Consider the following 7723-nt stretch of genomic DNA (forward strand, 5'->3'; position numbering starts at 1 on the left):
ACATTTGTTGACCAGGCTAGTCTAACTGGATACATGTCCATTTTCAGTAGAGGCCCGGGGAGAAAAGCTCCAAGCAGACAGGTAAAGACATTATTATACAATAATAATATAGAAAAGCTATCAACATATACAGATAATACTATTATTTGGGATATTTGCAAAAGAGGATGATCAAGAACAAATTCACAATAAATGAAAAAATGTGATTTTTTTTTATTTTTTTTATTTTATTTTTTGTAGGACAACATAGTACAGCAAAAAGGCCATAGAATAATTAGCAGTAAAGTACCCTGGAGAAGAGAAATAAAAGGGATAGCAGGAATGTGTAAAGGTGGAGAGATCAGTCAGAACAGGCCATAGAATAATTAGCAGTAAAGTACCCTGGAGAAGGGAAATAAAAGGGATAGCAGGAATGTGTAAAGGTGGAGAGATCAGTCAGAACAGGCCATAGAATAATTAGCAGTAAAGTACCCTGGAGAAGGGAAATAAAAGGGATAGCAGGAATGTGTAAAGGTGGAGAGATCAGTCAGAACAGGCCATAGAATAATTAGCAGTAAAGTACCCTGGAGAAGGGAAATAAAAGGGATAGCAGGAATGTGTAAAGGTGGAGAGATCAGTCAGAACAGGCCATAGAATAATTAGCAGTAAAGTACCCTGGAGAAGAGAAATAAAAGGGATAGCAGGAATGTGTAAAGGTGGAGAGATCAGTCAGAACAGGCCATAGAATAATTAGCAGTAAAGTACCCTGGAGAAGGGAAATAAAAGGGATAGCAGGCATGTGTAAAGGTGGAGAGATCAGTCAGAACAGGCCATAGAATAATTAGCAGTAAAGTACCCTGGAGAAGGGAAATAAAAGGGATAGCAGGAATGTGTAAAGGTGGAGAGATCAGTCAGAACAGGCCATAGAATAATTAGCAGTAAAGTACCCTGGAGAAGAGAAATAAAAGGGATAGCAGGAATGTGTAAAGGTGGAGAGATCAGTCAGAACAGGCCATAGAATAATTAGCAGTAAAGTACCCTGGAGAAGGGAAATAAAAGGGATAGCAGCAATGTGTAAAGGTGGAGAGATCAGTCAGAACAGGCCATAGAATAATTAGCAGTAAAGTACCCTGGAGAAGGGAAATAAAAGGGATAGCAGGAATGTGTAAAGGTGGAGAGATCAGTCAGAACAGGCCATAGAATAATTAGCAGTAAAGTACCCTGGAGAAGGGAAATAAAAGGGATAGCAGGAATGTGTAAAGGTGGAGAGATCAGTCAGAACAGGCCATAGAATAATTAGCAGTAAAGTACCCTGGAGAAGAGAAATAAAAGGGATAGCAGGAATGTGTAAAGGTGGAGAGATCAGTCAGAACAGGCCATAGAATAATTAGCAGTAAAGTACCCTGGAGAAGGGAAATAAAAGGGATATCAGGAATGTGTAAAGGTGGAGAGATCAGTCAGAACAGGCCATAGAATAATTAGCAGTAAAGTACCCTGGAGAAGAGAAATAAAAGGGATAGCAGGAATGTGTAAAGGTGGAGAGATCAGTCAGAACAGGCCATAGAATAATTAGCAGTAAAGTACCCTGGAGAAGAGAAATAAAAGGGATAGCAGGAATGTGTAAAGGTGGAGAGATCAGTCAGAACAGGCCATAGAATAATTAGCAGTAAAGTACCCTGGAGAAGGGAAATAAAAGGGATAGCAGGAATGTGTAAAGGTGGAGAGATCAGTCAGAACAGGCCATAGAATAATTAGCAGTAAAGTACCCTGGAGAAGAGAAATAAAAGGGATAGCAGGAATGTGTAAAGGTGGAGAGATCAGTCAGAACAGGCCATAGAATAATTAGCAGTAAAGTACCCTGGAGAAGAGAAATAAAAGGGATAGCAGGAATGTGTAAAGGTGGAGAGATCAGTCAGAACAGGCCATAGAATAATTAGCAGTAAAGTACCCTGGAGAAGGGAAATAAAAGGGATAGCAGGAATGTGTAAAGGTGAAGAGATCAGTCAGAACAGGCCATAGAATAATTAGCAGTAAAGTACCCTGGAGAAGAGAAATAAAAGGGATAGCAGGAATGTGTAAAGGTGGAGAGATCAGTCAGAACAGGCCATAGAATAATTAGCAGTAAAGTACCCTGGAGAAGGGAAATAAAAGGGATAGCAGGAATGTGTAAAGGTGGAGAGATCAGTCAGAACAGGCCATAGAATAATTAGCAGTAAAGTACCCTGGAGAAGGGAAATAAAAGGGATAGCAGGAATGTGTAAAGGTGGAGAGATCAGTCAGAACAGGCCATAGAATAATTAGCAGTAAAGTACCCTGGAGAAGGGAAATAAAAGGGATAGCAGGAATGTGTAAAGGTGGAGAGATCAGTCAGAACAGGCCAAAGAATAATTAGCAGTAAAGTACCCTGGAGAAGAGAAATAAAAGGGATAGCAGGAATGTGTAAAGGTGGAGAGATCAGTCGGAACAGGCCATAGAATAATTAGCAGTAAAGTACCCTGGAGAATGGAAATAAAAGGGATAGCAGGAATGTGTAAAGGTGGAGAGATCAGTCAGAACAGGCCATAGAATAATTAGCAGTAAAGTACCCTGGAGAAGAGAAATAAAAGGGATAGCAGGAATGTGTAAAGGTGGAGAGATCAGTCAGAACAGGCCATAGAATAATTAGCAGTAAAGTACCCTGGAGAAGAGAAATAAAAGGGATAGCAGGAATGTGTAAAGGTGGAGAGATCAGTCAGAACAGGCCATAGAATAATTAGCAGTAAAGTACCCTGGAGAAGGGAAATAAAAGGGATAGCAGGAATGTGTAAAGGTGGAGAGATCAGTCAGAACAGGCCATAGAATAATTAGCAGTAAAGTACCCTGGAGAAGAGAAATAAAAGGGATAGCAGGAATGTGTAAAGGTGGAGAGATCAGTCAGAACATGCCATAGAATAATTAGCAGTAAAATACACTGGAGAAGGGAAATAAAAGGGATAGCAGGAATGTGTAAAGGTGGAGAGATCAGTCAGGGTTAGTGCAGGGGCAGAGCCAGTGAGTTTTAAAATGTTCTTTGAGATGTTTTTTAAAAAGATGTGTGGAAGAGAGAGTAGAAGGTTCACTTATAGGTTCATAGGTTCATAGATTAGTACTAAGCTAACTGCCCTTGCGAGCCATTTTAAGCCTAGCCAATTATCCCTTGTGAGACTCAAACCCTGCACCTTGTGTTTGTAAGGCAAACACTTTAACCATTAGGCCACCTACTTGGAAGCTGGTTCCAGGCCTTGCCAAATGTGTTAGCAAAAAGAGAGTCTCCAGCTTTGTTTTTAGATTTAATAGTTGAAACTAGAAGCTTGTCGGCTGAGCGAAGAGTAGTAAGGTTTTTGTAAGGGGTAGTCAGATTATTGCGGATTGGGATATTATTAGGGTAGAAAATTATCTTTTGTAAGTTGATGATAGAGTAGCTGGTGCTGCAGTTCTAACCATCCTAATTGTTTAAGGTTGAGACAGTGGTGTGTTCTAAAAGGGTTGCCGGTAGCAAATCTGGCTATGTTATTATAGCTGGTGGCAAGTTTGTTAAAGTTGCTTTTGGGAAGTTTAGTATAAATGGCAGAAGCATAAAGCAGGGTAGAGATCAGATGAGTTTGGGCTATAGTGGTTCTGGCTGTAGGTGTAAGGAAGGGTTTGATTCTATACAGGGAACCCAGTTTTTTGTTGACAGATTTTATGGTAGTGTTGATATGATTGTCATAGCTAAGGTTGTTGTCAACGGTTATGCCTAGGAGACGGGTTGTGGTATCAGGGCATATGGTGGTTCCATTGTTAGAGGTTATAGTGAAGTGAAATTCTGGTGATTTTAGAGTGGGACCGCACCCTAACCCTAACCCTAAGTCTGACACTACCGCACACTCACCTTTCCTGCACCCTAACCCTAAATCCCTCACTATCGCACACTTACCTGTCCGCTCCCTAAACCTAAATCCCGCACAATCGCACACTTACTGAATCGCGCTCACACATTGCCCATGTCAGTGTTTCAACTGTCGGAATTTCACCTTGTCGATCATCTGTGTCGTCAGTCTTCTGGTGTCTGTCTTTTGGGCGTCGGCTTTGTGGCGTGTCGGTCTAGTGTAGGGGACCTATATATATATATATATATATATATATATATATATATATATATATATATATATATATATATATGGGTCTATGTTTCTTGATCAAAATTTCACGATCTCGGACAAGAAACATCGAGACCCATTAAAGTGAAAGTGCACTACATTGAAAGTGTACTTTCGCAAAACCAGGAAAAAAACAAACAAAACATATTTTAAACAGTATTTTGCAGGAGAGCAAGCCCCTCTGCACCCCCCACACCCCCTACTTAAATATACTAACTCTGGCATCACACTACTGTGGAGAAAAGGATATATTCCCTTATCTCCACTGTAATGTGCTTCGGAGAACCGGCTTTAGTGAAAGTGCACTTTTTCGATTTTGTGCACTTTTGCTTAAATGGGTTCGATCTTCTGGTTGTCAAGAAAGTCTGCTTTTGACAATCAGAAGTAGACCCATATATATATATATATATATATATATATATATATATATATATATATATATATGGGATCCGTACAGATCCCCAACTGCACTTTCCACCGAAACATTAACCAGTGAGCATACTTAACCGAAAGTGCTGTTCACCGAAGCAACACTTTTGGGTAAGTATGCTTGTTGTGCTGGTTGTACTATGGTGCGGATAAGGGAAAATTCCCTTTTCCCCACTGCAGTGTGACCTCGGAGTGAGAATATTAAAGTAGGGGGATGTGGGGGGCATAGTCCCCTGCATAACAGTAGATTTAATGATTTGTTTTTTTAACATACTTTAACGAAAGCGCTTTTTCAGTGAAAGTGCTTTCGTTAAAGTGTGTTCGGTAATTATGGATTCGGACGTTTGAGCTTTCGATCAAAAGTCCTAGATCTATATATATATATATATATATATATATATATATATATATATATATATATATATATATATATGCGTGTGTGTATGTGTGCGTGTGTCTGTGTGTGTATTTAATGTGATAGGAAGCTGTGGTCCCGTTTTCCTACTAAGTAGGTAAGTACTAGGTGGCTAACCTTGACGGACATTTTATATATATATATTTATTTTATTTTTATTTATTTACATTTGTTGACCAGGCTAGTCTAACTGGATACATGTCCATTTTCAGTAGAGGCCCGGGGAGAAAAGCTCCAAGCAGACAGGTAAAGACATTATTATACAATAATAATATAGAAAAGCTATCAACATATACAGATAATACTATTATTTGGGATATTTGCAAAAGAGGATGATCAAGAACAAATTCACAATAAATGAAAAAATGTGATTTTTTTTTATTTTTTTTATTTTATTTTTTGTAGGACAACATAGTACAGCAAAAAGGCCATAGAATAATTAGCAGTAAAGTACCCTGGAGAAAAGAAATAAAAGGGATAGCAGGAATGTGTAAAGGTGGAGAGATCAGTCAGAACAGGCCATAGAATAATTAGCAGTAAAGTACCCTGGAGAAGGGAAATAAAAGGGATAGCAGGAATGTGTAAAGGTGGAGAGATCAGTCAGAACAGGCCATAGAATAATTAGCAGTAAAGTACCCTGGAGAAGAGAAATAAAAGGGATAGCAGGAATGTGTAAAGGTGGAGAGATCAGTCAGAACAGGCCATAGAATAATTAGCAGTAAAGTACCCTGGAGAAGGGAAATAAAAGGGATAGCAGGAATGTGTAAAGGTGGAGAGATCAGTCAGAACAGGCCATAGAATAATTAGCAGTAAAGTACCCTGGAGAAGAGAAATAAAAGGGATAGCAGGAATGTGTAAAGGTGGAGAGATCAGTCAGAACAGGCCATAGAATAATTAGCAGTAAAGTACTCTGGAGAAGGGAAATAAAAGGGATAGCAGGCATGTGTAAAGGTGGAGAGATCAGTCAGAACAGGCCATAGAATAATTAGCAGTAAAGTACCCTGGAGAAGGGAAATAAAAGGGATAGCAGGAATGTGTAAAGGTGGAGAGATCAGTCAGAACAGGCCATAGAATAATTAGCAGTAAAGTACCCTGGAGAAGAGAAATAAAAGGGATAGCAGGAATGTGTAAAGGTGGAGAGATCAGTCAGAACAGGCCATAGAATAATTAGCAGTAAAGTACCCTGGAGAAGGGAAATAAAAGGGATAGCAGCAATGTGTAAAGGTGGAGAGATCAGTCAGAACAGGCCATAGAATAATTAGCAGTAAAGTACCCTGGAGAAGGGAAATAAAAGGGATAGCAGGAATGTGTAAAGGTGGAGAGATCAGTCAGAACAGGCCATAGAATAATTAGCAGTAAAGTACCCTGGAGAAGGGAAATAAAAGGGATAGCAGGAATGTGTAAAGGTGGAGAGACCAGTCAGAACAGGCCATAGAATAATTAGCAGTAAAGTACCCTGGAGAAGAGAAATAAAAGGGATAGCAGGAATGTGTAAAGGTGGAGAGATCAGTCAGAACAGGCCATAGAATAATTAGCAGTAAAGTACCCTGGAGAAGGGAAATAAAAGGGATAGCAGGAATGTGTAAAGGTGGAGAGATCAGTCAGAACAGGCCATAGAATAATTAGCAGTAAAGTACCCTGGAGAAGAGAAATAAAAGGGATAGCAGGAATGTGTAAAGGTGGAGAGATCAGTCAGAACAGGCCATAGAATAATTAGCAGTAAAGTACCCTGGAGAAGAGAAATAAAAGGGATAGCAGGAATGTGTAAAGGTGGAGAGATCAGTCAGAACAGGCCATAGAATAATTAGCAGTAAAGTACCCTGGAGAAGGGAAATAAAAGGGATAGCAGGAATGTGTAAAGGTGGAGAGATCAGTCAGAACAGGCCATAGAATAATTAGCAGTAAAGTACCCTGGAGAAGAGAAATAAAAGGGATAGCAGGAATGTGTAAAGGTGGAGAGATCAGTCAGAACAGGCCATAGAATAATTAGCAGTAAAGTACCCTGGAGAAGAGAAATAAAAGGGATAGCAGGAATGTGTAAAGGTGGAGAGATCAGTCAGAACAGGCCATAGAATAATTAGCAGTAAAGTACCCTGGAGAAGGGAAATAAAAGGGATAGCAGGAATGTGTAAAGGTGAAGAGATCAGTCAGAACAGGCCATAGAATAATTAGCAGTAAAGTACCCTGGAGAAGAGAAATAAAAGGGATAGCAGGAATGTGTAAAGGTGGAGAGATCAGTCAGAACAGGCCATAGAATAATTAGCAGTAAAGTACCCTGGAGAAGGGAAATAAAAGGGATAGCAGGAATGTGTAAAGGTGGAGAGATCAGTCAGAACAGGCCATAGAATAATTAGCAGTAAAGTACCCTGGAGAAGGGAAATAAAAGGGATAGCAGGAATGTGTAAAGGTGGAGAGATCAGTCAGAACAGGCCATAGAATAATTAGCAGTAAAGTACCCTGGAGAAGGGAAATAAAAGGGATAGCAGGAATGTGTAAAGGTGGAGAGATCAGTCAGAACAGGCCAAAGAATAATTAGCAGTAAAGTACCCTGGAGAAGAGAAATAAAAGGGATAGCAGGAATGTGTAAAGGTGGAGAGATCAGTCGGAACAGGCCATAGAATAATTAGCAGTAAAGTACCCTGGAGAATGGAAATAAAAGGGATAGCAGGAATGTGTAAAGGTGGAGAGATCAGTCAGAACAGGCCATAGAATAATTAGCAGTAAAGTACCCTGGAGAAGAGAA

The 7723-nt window shown here is 39.7% G+C and overlaps 2 long non-coding RNA genes across 12 annotated transcripts; both read left to right on the forward strand.

The window, feature by feature from the left end:
• The first annotated feature begins 832 nt into the window (after positions 1-832).
• Positions 833-6177, forward strand: LOC122790145. 7 transcript variants are annotated; one of them, XR_006362932.1, is made up of 11 exons: positions 833-968; positions 1288-1332; positions 1470-1605; positions 1652-1878; positions 1925-1969; positions 2016-2060; positions 2380-2424; positions 2562-2879; positions 5614-5658; positions 5705-5840; positions 5978-6177. It is a non-coding gene; the product is annotated as an uncharacterized LOC122790145 (long non-coding RNA). The 7 variants fall into 7 exon arrangements; XR_006362933.1 differs by lacking the exon at positions 833-968 and having other exon boundaries at positions 1099-1332; positions 1470-1514; positions 1561-1605; XR_006362934.1 differs by lacking the exons at positions 833-968; positions 1288-1332 and adding an exon at positions 1393-1423 and having other exon boundaries at positions 1470-1514; positions 1561-1605.
• Positions 6178-6401: 224 nt separating this feature from the next.
• On the forward strand, positions 6402-7466 carry LOC122789670. 5 transcript variants are annotated; one of them, XR_006362857.1, is made up of 5 exons: positions 6402-6477; positions 6524-6750; positions 6797-7023; positions 7070-7205; positions 7252-7466. It is a non-coding gene; the product is annotated as an uncharacterized LOC122789670 (long non-coding RNA). The 5 variants fall into 5 exon arrangements; XR_006362859.1 differs by having other exon boundaries at positions 7161-7205; XR_006362855.1 differs by having other exon boundaries at positions 7070-7466.
• Positions 7467-7723: the final 257 nt, after the last annotated feature.

This window comes from Protopterus annectens, chromosome 15.part0 (genome assembly GCF_019279795.1).
Source record: "Protopterus annectens isolate FY-2018-M chromosome 15.part0, PAN1.0, whole genome shotgun sequence".
In the NCBI taxonomy this organism is placed as follows: domain Eukaryota; kingdom Metazoa; phylum Chordata; order Ceratodontiformes; family Protopteridae; genus Protopterus; species Protopterus annectens.